General features: G+C 32.5%; 1 long non-coding RNA gene across 1 annotated transcript in view; it reads right to left on the reverse strand.

The window, feature by feature from the left end:
* Positions 1–14128, reverse strand: part of LOC122789758 — a 1143653-nt gene that overhangs the window by 74853 nt on the left and 1054672 nt on the right. The window contains exon 2 of the long non-coding RNA XR_006362876.1: positions 1507–1725. This is a non-coding gene — a long non-coding RNA (uncharacterized LOC122789758). The remainder of the gene's footprint in view (positions 1–1506; positions 1726–14128) is intronic.

Consider the following 14128-nt stretch of genomic DNA (forward strand, 5'->3'; position numbering starts at 1 on the left):
ATTTGCACTGGGTGTGACGAGGTTGATCAGGATTAGGAATAAGTATATTAGAGGGTCAACCCAGGTTGGACGGTTTGGAGACAAAGCCAGAGAGGAACGATTATGTTGGTTTGGACATGTGCTGAGGACAGGAAGAAATGGAAACAGGTGATCTGCTGTGGCAACCCCTAATGGGAACAGCCGAAAGAAGATGATGATATATCCAATTATCCAGTCAAGCAAATGTTCACCACTTAATAGAAAAAACATAATTTTAAAATGAAATAAAATAAAATAAGCCCATATTAAAAATGTACATACAAAGTACAGTGATTAAAACAAGACAATTCCTGAAATACATATAAAATGCATGTTCCATGAAATATATATACCCTATCTAAAATATATTCATAAATAAAAAAAGGGCAAGCTAGTGGATAATCTCCTGGATTTTAATAGTGGTTTCAGTCAGGCTCTTTCATTGAGACCTTTCCCTCTGTCTGCCCTAGGTTTTAAAATACATTCTACTTCCCTAGCCTCTGTGTGATTCCTAATATCACCCTCTCATAGGCATGGTAGGATACGATCAATAACCATAAATCTAAATCTATGTATATGTCCTTGCATCAAAAAATGTTTGGAAAGAGCGTTAGTATTGAATTGAACCCTAATGTTATAAATGTATTCCCTTATTCTTTCTCTTAAGGTTCTGTCCGTCTTTCCGATGTAGAATGACTGACATACACAACAGCATGCCAAATAAACAACATGTGAAGTTCCACAATCAGCTGAGATGGTAAAATTAAATGTCTGGCCTGTGTCAGGGTGAATAAATCTCCCAGTTTCATCCAAGTATCTGGAGAAATTGCAATGTCCACAGGTTTTTGTATTTTTAAGGTCAACCTATATTATAATTTAAAATGGATATCTATGTTTCATAGTTTTCTACAAGGTAAGCCAACACCTGATGTTAAGAATGGCAGTTATACAAGTCATTTATTAAAAGGGAATGTTAAGAGGGGGAGGGGAAAGTAAGAAAATGGGAAAACAAATGCTTTTTATTGCATTATTTCTATCATAGAAGCAGAGATAAAGATTACGGAAAATGTTTAATTACTGTTATTTTTCTTTGAATACTCAAAGTTACATGATATACCTTAATAACATGATTATACAGGTTCTGTACTGATATAATGGTGTTCTGAGAAACGCAGGTGAACTTTTTGGTTTTGTTTTTTCTTTTTTCTTTTCATCCCTTGTCTATTTTTAATCTTATTTCATTTTGTTGGTCTCTCCTTATTTCTCACTTGTCACTTATGTCCTAAAAGTAATAGCAATGTGAAGGTTGTAGACAGATTTGTATGAGTGCCACAGCTATGCTATTTTTAAAACAACGCTTTGAAGTGTTCTGGTATTCATGCTGACATGGTGGAGATGCATTTTAAGAAGCCTGTAGCTTGGCTCAAGCTAATTAACATAACCATTTGCTAACTGAAGTAAAAACAAGTTTAAAAAAAGCTGTCTTACAATTTTTCCCACTGAAAACATCTTGAGAGACAATTTTAGTCTTTAATCATCTCGAGCTGCACATCCACAAGCTGAAAAACACCTTCAGCTTACTTTGCAACACCGTGGGAACAGAAGAAAGCAGCGTATTGACCTTTCAACTCTTGTGTCAGACTTACGGGACATAAACTCATCAAGACATTCAAATCCAGGAAATAAGGTACAACAAAAACAGAACACCTGCAATAAAAGAAAAGAAAAAAATGAGTTAATTGTTTAAAATGCTCAATTCACATTTTATATTTTCTTAATTTGAGTATTGTGTTGTTCTCTATTAAGGAGAAATAAAGAGATACATCCTAAATAACAGTATAAAGCCATACCAAAGGCTAAAGGAAATTGTATTTACAAATATTCAATTCATGTATTTTGCAAGGTTAAACATTGTTAAATGTAAATTGCTTTATAAAGAAATGAAACTCTTTTTTTCATATGTTCTAGGATTCTATAATAGAACAGCATATCATATAGGCTATATATAATTTAATAATATTGCCTCACAGTAAGATGTTGTCCTGTTCGATTCTCAGCTAGAGCGTCTTCTGTGTGGAGACATGCATGAATCGGCGTACCTTCGTTGAAGGTTGTGCATCAAGGCCGGCAACTCAGCACATAAAAATCTACTGCCAATCATTAGCGGACCGGAGTTCCTCTGTGGCGACCCCTAATCGGGAAAAGCCGAAAGACAACAACAACATAATTTAATAATATTATAACATTTTTAGTACATATGCTTTCCTACTTGTATTCAAATGAATGGATAAAGAACATGCAGATACAATTTTCATTGTTATTAAAGTTGTCATATAATTCATACATAAAAGAAGGGAAAAAAAGCATAAGTTAATTAGTCAACAAATGCATACAGACAAGTGTGTAAAATATATTGTAAAGAATTCACCAAGTAATTCATGATTGAAATGGTATAGCATAGTAGAACATTACCTTTTTCTTAATATAAAAATGACAAGAATAGATATAACTGTACTTTCTCAGAATGCTTAGTATTCATAAGCTATATATTTTTTGTTCTTGTCCTTCTTCCTCTCTTTTGTGTGAAAGGGTATCAAAGACATATATGCTTTCTCAAAATATCTGATGTTATGTATCTTAAATGCATATAGTTATATGAAGATACAGAATTCATTGCTTTTTAATTTCATTAGCTAACATGGTTTATAAGATTACCATATTGTTTCAGCAAAAGGTATACACTTGATAAATAAAACATATGACACAAACTTAATGAGTTAATTAATTATACTGATTCTCTTTCCTCAAGATTGTTAAAATGGAAATTGATTAATTTTTGTGGAGATATCTTAACTTTAATTGTGACTGGTTTATTTTAACCTTCTAGTTGGAAAATTCATACATTCATTTAGATCTTTAATTCTTTTCCTTTATTGGATTTATTAAAGTCTAAGTAATTACAAGAGATACAGTATCACACCAACTTCGTTCACTGCACAAAATGGAAAAATTCAATTGCGACTCCACAATATACTTTAACACTTTATTTGTGAATAAATATATAAAAGCTTTAGCGCTTTCATCTACCTCAAAGTAGACTTCTTCAGAACACACCCTCTTGTAAAATACATGCTTTTATACCTGCTCCTACCCCAAGTTTTACAAATCATATAATTACATCAGTAATCCATTAAACCAATTGGTTATTTAAAGTGCGCAGTGCTCAAATTTATATTTCCTATTACTACACATCCTATTCTGAGCTCTTATAAAATTATCCTATGAATTGATTATCTTGCACGTTCAGTGGTAGAAATTCAAATATCATATAAACAGTATTACCATTATAAAATACTTAAAACACATAAAACATAAAAATTATTTTTTTTGTATGTAGAATTATTGTGTTGTCCTGTAAACCATGAATAAAACACTATTAATTTATATTCCAGTTAAAAATATGTACTATTTAATGTGTATTCTCTAGAATAGGCTTAATCAAAATACTTTCATTTAATCCAGGGTATACTGAAGCATTCAACAAAATCTACCATCTAGTTTCCCTTTCCCCTAGTCTCTTTCGTATGTCACCTCCCCTGGGATTAATTTTTACTCTAATATCCCAAATTTGAAGGTGTCACAGTTAGTACTACCTGTTAGGTGCCTGTATAAAGCATTCTTTGTATCTTTTTTCCTTATACAGTACCCGAGATCATATATTCTGTTCCTTAAACATCTAGCTGTCTTACTTATATAGAAACACGGGCATTTTGTGCACTTAGCTAAGTATATAACGTGTTGTGTATGACAATTACCCTTTCTAAATGTAACCTCCATTCTATTTATATCATCCAATGTCAGAGATGGTATTAGCAGAATCTCCCTGCACTGATTGCACTGTCCACATTTTCGTGTGCCCCCATCATTTCCTTTTTCATTTCCTTTTGGTATTTTATTCTCCAATTCTAATTTCAAATTCTTTTCAGTTTTGTAAACAAATACTGGATGTTCTCCTACCTTTTTAAACACTGTATCTTCTGTTTTCATTGTATTCCAATTGGCCTTAACAATTTTTTGTACTTGTTTTAAATGAGGTCCATATTTAAAAATACAGGCTCTCCAAAAATTAGTTTTACCAGCTCTGTCAGTGTCCATAATTGCATTATTATTCATGTTATTATTCATATTAGGGGCTCCTCTCACACCAGTACCCAAAAGGGTTTATATCTTTTACCCCATTCTCTTTTTACATATTTTTTACTATCTTCTATCAGTTTTAGTGGGTAACCCCTTTCCTTAAACATATTCCCTATTTTATCTAGCTCTTCTAACATGTCTGCAAACTCTGAAGTCATTTGTGCAGCTCTAATGTACTGTCCTTTAATAATGCTCCGTTTTTGGCTGTAGGGGTGACAACTCATATACTGTAAATATGAGATGCTAAAGGTATCTTTCCTGTATATTCTAGACTTGAATTTACCATTTTCTACAAATATATATGTGTCTAAGTAGGATATTTTATTCCTATCCATGCTATATGTAAATTTCAAGTATTCATTAGTAGTATTCAAATATTCAAAGAAAGATTGTACTTTTTCAATATTTCCATTCAATAAAATTAATATATCATCCAAAAACCTTACATAACTCATAATGCTGTCTCTCCATATGGTGTCAAAAATGTACTCAGTTTCCGCATCTAATAGGACTAAATTTGCAAAAATCAGAGCGCAAGCTGCTCCCATTGCCACCCCCCTACACTGCTTATAATATTCTCCCTCAAAATATAAATAATTGTGTTTCAACACAATGTCCATGAAATCCAATATAACTGAAACAATGTCCCATGATAGGTCAGTGTACTTGTCAATACTGTTTGCAAATCTTTTCATTCCATCCTCTTTGGGAATACAAGAAAATAGGTCCACTACATCTACTGTGACTAATATTGTACATAAATCAGGGGTAAGTCTTGCTAAAAAATCCCAAGAATCTATTACAATGCGTGGAATTTTTCTATATATGGACTTTAACCATGTGTCTATGACTGTCCCAAATGGGAATGTCTTAGATATATTTGCTGATATAATTGGTCGAAAGGGGGGAGGTCCATCATATCTTTGTGTACCTTTGGTATTCCCACTATGGTATCTATAATAGGATGTTCAACTTTAAGATAGTTGTACATATCCATATCAATTCTTCCATCCAAAAGGAATTCTTCCAAGTATAAATCAATCTTATGATTCCCAATATTAACCTCATTGATTAATGATACCTCATAATTTCCGGAATTCAATAAAATTGTATTTAATTTGTTGATATACTCTGATGCTTCATATACCACTACCCCTCCCCCTTTATCCGGCTTCATAACATGTATATCTTCATTCCTTTGTATTTCTTTCAATACTTGGTATTCACTTTTATTTAAATTATACTGCCTCTTATGATTTTATATTTGTTACCGAGACTGTACATCTCATCTATTACTACTTTTTCGAATATTGCCAGAGTATTATTCATAGGGGGGGTAAATGTACTTTTCCTCTTAAACAATTTCTCTTCTTTACCCACCATATTATCACTAAAATGGATAGCTAAATTTAATTTCCTCATATATTTTTTGAATTCTACTATATAATCTGTTGTGTCTATGCTACTACTGGGAACAAATTTCATTCCTTTGGACAACAGTGTAAAATGTCCACTCTTTAATTCCATTTGAGTGTAATTAAAAATGCTAAAATCATTTAAACTGTAATGCACATCATTATGTTTGACTATATTTACTTTCTTGTCCAATTCTTTCTCTCCCTGTTTTCCCAGTTGGTTTGACCATTGGGTTGCCTCCATTTTTTCTGGTACCCAAATCCCTGATATGCCCTTCCTTGCCATGTACCCTTTTCCCCTAAAAAAATCCCATTTTTATGATTGCATCCATTCTTACTATTGTAATCTTGTACTTCTTCCCTATTTTCTTCTGCACCATCAATAACATTATTCTGGTCTCCTTTCAAATAATTTTTATCCCATCTATAAGCCTGTTTTTTTTTATATTGTTCTAAATCCCTCTTAATTTTTCTACATTTTCTCTCAAACTGTGTTTTAGTATTAATTTCAACCCATGTGTACTGTGTGTTGTAAAGTGTTTAATAATCATTGTATAACAAATCATGAGTGATGACTTCATCCAATTGCCCTAATTCTGTCATGAGCATACATACTTTCTTATCATTACAACCTATGATGAACTTCATGAAAGCAAATCCAAAGTTGTCGAACATTTTCATACATTCAATTAAGTTCACATCATTCATTTCCAACCCGTGGGCTGCTTAAAAAACCTCAAGCCCATCGGGACTACTCCTAAATCTAAACATTTCTTTAAATAAATGTTGTCCAGTTGTATACGTTTTGCAATCCTTAATTTCTTCCCAAACTCATGAATAAAGTCTTTAAGTGTTTTGTCCTGGTTGTGGTTTGCATCAACATCATCATTCATCATTCTATTGTTCTCATTACCATTAAAATCAAAATTAAAATTAATAAATTTGTCCAACTCAAAATGGGTACTCTGTACCCTATTATATTTGTCAGTAGGTGCTTGAACAGTACCTGCGGGTAGTGAATGTCCCACCATGGCATAAGTCTTTTTTGATTAATGATGTAATTATATGATTTGTAAAACTTGGGTAGGAGCAAGTACAAAAGCATGTATTTTACAAGAGGGTGTGTTGTGAGGAAGTCTACTTTGAGGTAGATGAAAGCACTAAACCTTTTATATATTTATACACAAATAAAGTGTTAAAGTGTATTGTGGAGTCGCAAGTGAATTTTTCCATTTGGTGCAGCGAACAAAGTTGGTGTGATACTATATTACATAGTGTGGACTTTTCGCTGACAGTGATTTTTTCAATAATTACAAGATATATGAACACTGAACTTATTATAATATGTTAATGTTAACTGGTAGATGAGTTATATATTAGTATAGTTAGACAATTCAAAGGAACAGAAGTTAAAAAAATAACAATATGGAAATAAGTACTAAATACAACAAAAAGGTGGTTGCTAATTTATTGCTGTTATAGACGGGAGGGTAAATTTGAGCAGCTGATGCTACCCAGATTGGGAGTTTATAACTCCAGGCTGGAAGCAGCTTTATCTTTAAAAATTTTGTAATATATCTATTGTTATAATGAACACTCATACATAACATCCACTTTGTTTATTACTTACAAGATTACAATTTGTAGTAACTCTAAAACATATCATACCCACAATAAACCATTACTTATGATTAGGAGATCTAAAACAACATGTGCAGGAGGAAAAAAAATAAGAAAACTATTAGGACATGACATGATGTATTTATTATTTAACATGGTTACATATTCAGAATGGTTTTACTGAAAGACATTTCAATTAACATTAATGGCTTGCTTTAACAATCCATGTAAAAGAGGAAGATTATTCAGATACTTAAACTTAACAAATGTAACCTATTTTTTACAAGAAACACATTTGTTGAAAGATAATATAACTAAATTAAATACTAACAAATATACAGTATTATCGAGTTCATAGCATTCAATGAAAAAAAGAGGAGTTGCCATCCTTTGGAATAAGTCACTACCTATTCCTAAAATAAAAAAGACATATCAGGATGACAAAGGAATGTTTTGTTTAGTCATAGTCAAAATAAATAGGACATTTTTCATTTTGATTAATGTATATTGCATGCCAGGTATAAGTATTAATACAGTGAAGCAACATCTAAACCAAATAGTTCTCTTATCAAAAGGAAAAATCATTATTTCAGGAGATTTTAATTGTATCCTAAAAGAAAGTGAATCTAGTGTTTTAGGGATAAGAATAACATCTCAGTGAAACACTTAAAGGACTTTATTAATTCATATCATTTGAATGATATTTATGAGCAAGCTGATCATAAATCACTACAATATACCTTCTTCTCAAATAGCTATAGTTCTTACTCTAAGATAGATAGAATTCTGATTTCTAGTCAAACAGTTAATGATTTAACTAAATCTAAGATCATCTCTTGCCTGTTATCTGACCATAATTCAATAGCTTTTGAACTTTCTATTAATTTAACATTTAACGTACAAATTAGAAGAATTCCAGCTTATCTTTCCCAATTAAAGGAATTCAAGGAATTCATAAGCCAAGAGACTGAAAACTTTATAGAGACAAATACCTCTCCAGACACCTTGGTTATATATATGCATGGGATGCCTCAAAAGCATATTTATATGGACAAATTAATAGATGGTACAGTAAAAAAAGGAAATATTGGGATAGAGACTTAAAGAAGATACAGAACAAACTAGACAAGCTGAAACTAAACAGCAAAGACAAACTTACCAATAGAGATGCAAGGGAAGAAATTAACAAACTAAACAATGAATGCAAGGAAATACTAAATCATAAGACTATGATTTGTCTAGAAAAGTATACATTCCTAACCTTCTCAATGAACCCTAAACATTTAAATAAGCTTAAAAATAAAACAAAAAGACTTAATAAACATAATCACCTCAGGCAACAACTGTCAAATTCTAGAAGAAATTCAAGCATGGACTAGCCAAAAGATACAAAATTAAACTATCATACTAGGTGACGTCAATATCAATTGGCTAGACATCTCCAACAATAATTCTTCTACAAACATCAACCTTCATACTTACTCCCAAATTATATCTGACATTACAAGACCTGACAAAAACAGAAAAAAAGGGTCAACCTTAGATTGTATCCTGGTTTCTGATCTTGACAAAATCTCTTCCTCAAGCACTCTCCCAGCCAGTATTAGCAACCACTCTCCAGCATTCATTATACGTAAGGTCAGCTCTACACCTAGCCCTCACCAATATAGATACTCTAGAGATGATCTCACTTCTCTCAAAATACCCTTAATATTACATAATACAAACTGGAGCCCAGTGAAATCTCTTCCACTCAATGAAGCTGTGCAATTCTTAATTTCGTATTTCTCAGAACCCTAAACAGTCTTGCCCCCTCAGACTAAAGAGAGTTAAATCAAAACATGCCTGCTGGCTGACTAAAGCCACAAAGCAACTCATGATTTCTAGGGACAAAGCCTGGAAAATCTGGCAAAAAAACAAAACATCCTATAACCTCAATCAATACAAACAACTTCGAAATCAGGCTAAATGCTTAGTTGTCAAAAACAAAAAAGAATACATCCAAACTATTTAAGACTAGCATAGTCAAAATCCGAAAAAAATCTGGGGAGCTATTAACTCCCTACTCTACCCAGGAACTATCAATACCCCATGCCCCAACCCAGATAAAACACCCTCTGAACTAGCCACACTCTTCAACACACACTTTATTGACACCATCACAAAACTTATTACTACCTTCCCACTCATCAACCGAAACACATTAGGACCTTCATCACCACATAATCCCTCAAATCCCATACCCATTTCTCTCTATCATCCATTCCCACATCAACCATCAAAAAACTTCACCTTAAACTAAAACCTTGCACTAATGCCCCTGATAATCTACCTACTGCATATCTTCAACTAGCAGCCCCTTCCATAGCTTATCCTATCAGCATCCTCCTCAATAGGTCAGTTCAAGAATCCTGCATACTGACATCTGGAAGATAGCATTTGTGATTCCTCTTCATAAAGGTGGCAATGACGCTGACATTTCAAACTTCCATCCAATAGCCATTCTTTCTCCCATCTCTAAAATACTAGAGAAGTGTATCCATACACAGCTTCTAAACCATCTACTGAAACACCAACTGCTTTCCTCTACTCAACATGGCTTTAGACCCAGACATAGCACCAACAGTGCCCTTATTTCCTTCTTAGCTACAGTTAATAGAGGTTGTCATGCTGGATCCCTAGTCTCCACACTCTTTTTAGATCTAACAAAGGCATTTGACACCACTTCTCACTCACTACTGCTTACCAAACTCTCTAAATTTGACTACCCCCCTACTCTACAATGGTTTACCAGCTACCTCAGCAACAGACAGAAATCTACCAGATGGCTCAACTCCTCCCCTCCTTTCATTCCTACTAATACAGGTGTTTCCCAGGGCTCTATACTGGGTCCCCTCCTATTCAGTATATTTGTCAACGACGTTCATCAAACGCTCACCCATAGTTCCATCATCCAATATGCAGATGACGCAACTATAATCTGCTCCTCAAAATCTCTCACTGAATTACAGCATCTCACCCAAGAAGCATTCAACTCTACTGAGCACTGGATGTCCCAAAATCACCTAGCCTTCAACCCCAATAAAACTAGACTCCTATTATTTACTCCCACAAAATCTAGCCCTATCAACAAATCTCTACTGTCACTTCAGTAAACAACACTGTCATAGAGGTTGTTCCTAGTACAAAATTGTTAGGTGTCACCATCGATGACAGAGTAACGTTTGACCTACATATCCACAGCAATATCAAAAAGACACATCAAAACCTAGGTGCCCTATATAGACACAACTATTTCCTCAGTCTCTCGGCAAAAAAAGCCATAGCCTCATCATTTCTACTTCCAACTCTGCTATATGGTGCCCCCATCCTCACAACCTACAATCCTCTCTAAAAGGTTAGCTTGACTCGTGCAGCCCACAAGTTAATCTTCCAACCTGAAAGCTGTCCTTCAATCTCATCCATACTGACCATTTATCACCCCAATTGCCACCTCAGGTCTGAAAACAAAATGTTGTCTATTGAAAAACCCAAACTGTCAGCTGGCCAAGTGCTGCATTCCTTTGCTGTGTCCAGGTTATGGAACAATCTTCCCCATCTCTCAGAACTATCAGCAGTCTTGCATCCATTAAAAATCCCTAAATGAATACCTTCTCTCTCATTGGCTATGCTCATGTACCCCACCAATAATATCAAAAACCTGATTTCCCTCCCTAGAACCCCAATCTATATCCATCTTTTTATACTCTCCACCACTCTTGTCTTGTCTATTACCTCCCTGTCTCTGTCACCTGCTTTATATTTCGAACTCAGTCCGTTCACTTGTTTTCCTCCCAGATTCCATACTTCCCAACTTCTACCCATACACTGGAATATACTCACATTATTGTTCTCTACCATTACATTTCTGCAGCCTTCCTCCCTCCTCACAACTGACTTCTTTACACTCTTACATTTCCACTATCACTCCTATATATTCTCATCCTATCTCTAACACACTAAGACCTTTGTTTGCAATTACTGTATGATATCATTGTTATATTTCCTGAGTTTTCATTTGTAATTTCTGTGTACAACTTTACCATGTATGGACATTGTCTTTAATTGTTTTAATTACTTTATATGAAATTTTGTGGAGCTTTTATCCCCGGGCCTCCACTGAAAACGGGCTCTTCTTAGGTCCAGTGGGCTTTCCTGGTCAACAAATGCAATAAATAAATAAATAAATAAATGCATAATCATATTAAAGAGATCTATTCTGTAAGAAAAAAAGAAAGGTTTTAATCTACATGATATAAAAGATAAATTCAGAGACTACTTTCTTAAAATTAATTGAAATACAGTTAAAATGGATCCAAAAGATAAAAATAAAATAATAAGTAAAAGTATTAATAAAAATCTTAACAAACAGCAAGCAGATCTTACAGATAAACATATAACATTTTCAGATATCCAAACTCAAATTAATAAACTTAAACTAAATAAAGCACCAGGCAATTATGGTATCATACCAGAAATTTATAAAATAATGCCCAAAAATGCTCTCACTATACTTCAAACTGTATTCTTAAAATCTCAGACTGAATCTATAACTCTCCCATCATGGAAATATACATTTATTTCATCTATACTGAAAACCAATAAAGACTCAACAAATTGTTCCTCTTATAGACTTATCTCATTACTGAACGTTGGCTATAAAATGTTTATGAACATTTATGTTGAAAGATTGAAAAACTTCCTTTCACATTTAATAGAAGAAGATCAGACAGGCTTTATAGTTAACAGAAATACATTTGACAACATTAAAAGAACTCTAACATTAACTGATTACTCTCATAAGAAAAAAAAAGATCTAACATTAATAAGCCTAGATATAAACTCTGCTTTTGATTCGGTAAACTGGGATTATTTGTTTATATTACTTGAATGCCTACATTTCTCAAATAATTTTGTAAATCTAATAGAACACCTATACAAAGGGACATTAGCATACATAAAAAAATTGGTACATCAATTTCACAAAATATTCCATTCTTAAAAGGAACTAAACAAGGTTGCCCACTCTCTCCTCTAATATTTACCCTAAAAATGGAACCTTAGGCTAATGAAATAAGAAGAAATAAAAATACAGAAGGACTAAATAGTAATACAGAAACATCATTTAAAATTCAACTCTTTGCTGATGATGTCCTTATAACATCAAAATGGAATCATTCCTCCACTGCATCTCTATTCAGTTATATGGATAGATTTAAAAAAAATGTCAGGTTTAATCTTCAATGATGATAAAACAAAAATACTTCCTATCCACTCAAGCAAACACAATTTAAAGGGAAATATCATAAATATTAATCTAACACTGATGAAATTACACATTTAGGAATTATCCTAGCCAAAGATATCAAGACTATAATTCACCTAAATTTTAATAAATGTCTTGAAAATATACAAACACTCATAACAAGTTGGAATACAATTTTTTACAATGGAAGAAAGATTAACTATGATTAAGATAATATTACTTCCTGAGATTCTCTATGTTATTCAATCTATCTTATTATTACTTCCCCTAAATCATTAATTACAACATTTAACTTAATATTGCTAAGATTTGTTTGGAAAACCAAAAAACTAAGGATAGCTTTTAAACACCATTTAAACAGTTGGACCAAAGGAGGAACAGCCTTTGCAGATCTAGACTTAAAGTCAATTTCTTCCATAATCAAAACTATTTTTAACTAGTGGACTCATCTTGCTCAGCCAAATGGAAAAAATAATGAGAAACAATAAACATGGACTTAAAGACCACAGACATACAAAACAGATAAATTAAACAACCCTATATTATGGATTTTAAAAGATTTCTTCACTACTTATGTTACACCAAAACACTCAACAAATTATATTTAAATATCATAACTTTTTGGAACTTTATTTATTAACATGCAATATATAAAGAATGGCTCTTTTTGATATATTCCATAGCATATACACAAGATATTGTATTACCATCTGACCCAAATAAAAATGTATTACTTAAACAGAAGGAATTGCATTTTTGGTTTCAGATGTTATCAGATAGAAAATTAAAACTATGGATTCATTGATACAAGAATTTGAGCTAGACAAATCTCTTTTGCTACATATACAAGCCTTTAGACAGTTCATATTAAACAAACTTGATTCAATGTCTCTGCAGTAAGAGAAAACACTTATATATTGACTGGGACTGAATATATAGTACAAAACTTCTCATAAAGGTAAACTATCTTATGTTTATAGGATCATCAGAGATGAAACTTTTAGCTGTCCAGAAAGCTTTTGGAAATACTACTATTCTATTAACAATAAAATGCCTAAAAAACAAGACAAGATATATATAGTGGAATCAGCTGGCAAAACAATGTCCTCACTTAAATGGAAGCTATACACATGGAGGTTTATGTATAGGTCATTTATACACCACAAATTATGAGTAAAATCAATAAAAAAAAAGACAACTTATGTAAGAGATGTAAATCAGAGATAAATGTAGGATGGGCACATATGTTTTGCTCTCTTGCTTGCTCTGAACTAAAAGTTTATTGGGAGAATGTTAATAACTTGTTAGAAGTTATATATACAGACTGTTTTATCATAAATAGATCTATGGTTCTCTTTAATACAGCCATTCCTAAATGAGTTAAAAAATAAAACTTCCTTTAAACGTTTGCATATAATATATAAGTTAGTTTACAGAATTTGTTAAAAAAGGAATAAGTTGTTTCATGAAATGTTAATATATGCATTTATCAATGAAGTTTATAAAAGTGGATGCTTTTGTAAATACTTTAGTTATTTTGTGTATGCTTATTTATGTACATTTATTATCAATT

Source organism: Protopterus annectens, chromosome 15.part0 (genome assembly GCF_019279795.1).
Source record: "Protopterus annectens isolate FY-2018-M chromosome 15.part0, PAN1.0, whole genome shotgun sequence".
In the NCBI taxonomy this organism is placed as follows: domain Eukaryota; kingdom Metazoa; phylum Chordata; order Ceratodontiformes; family Protopteridae; genus Protopterus; species Protopterus annectens.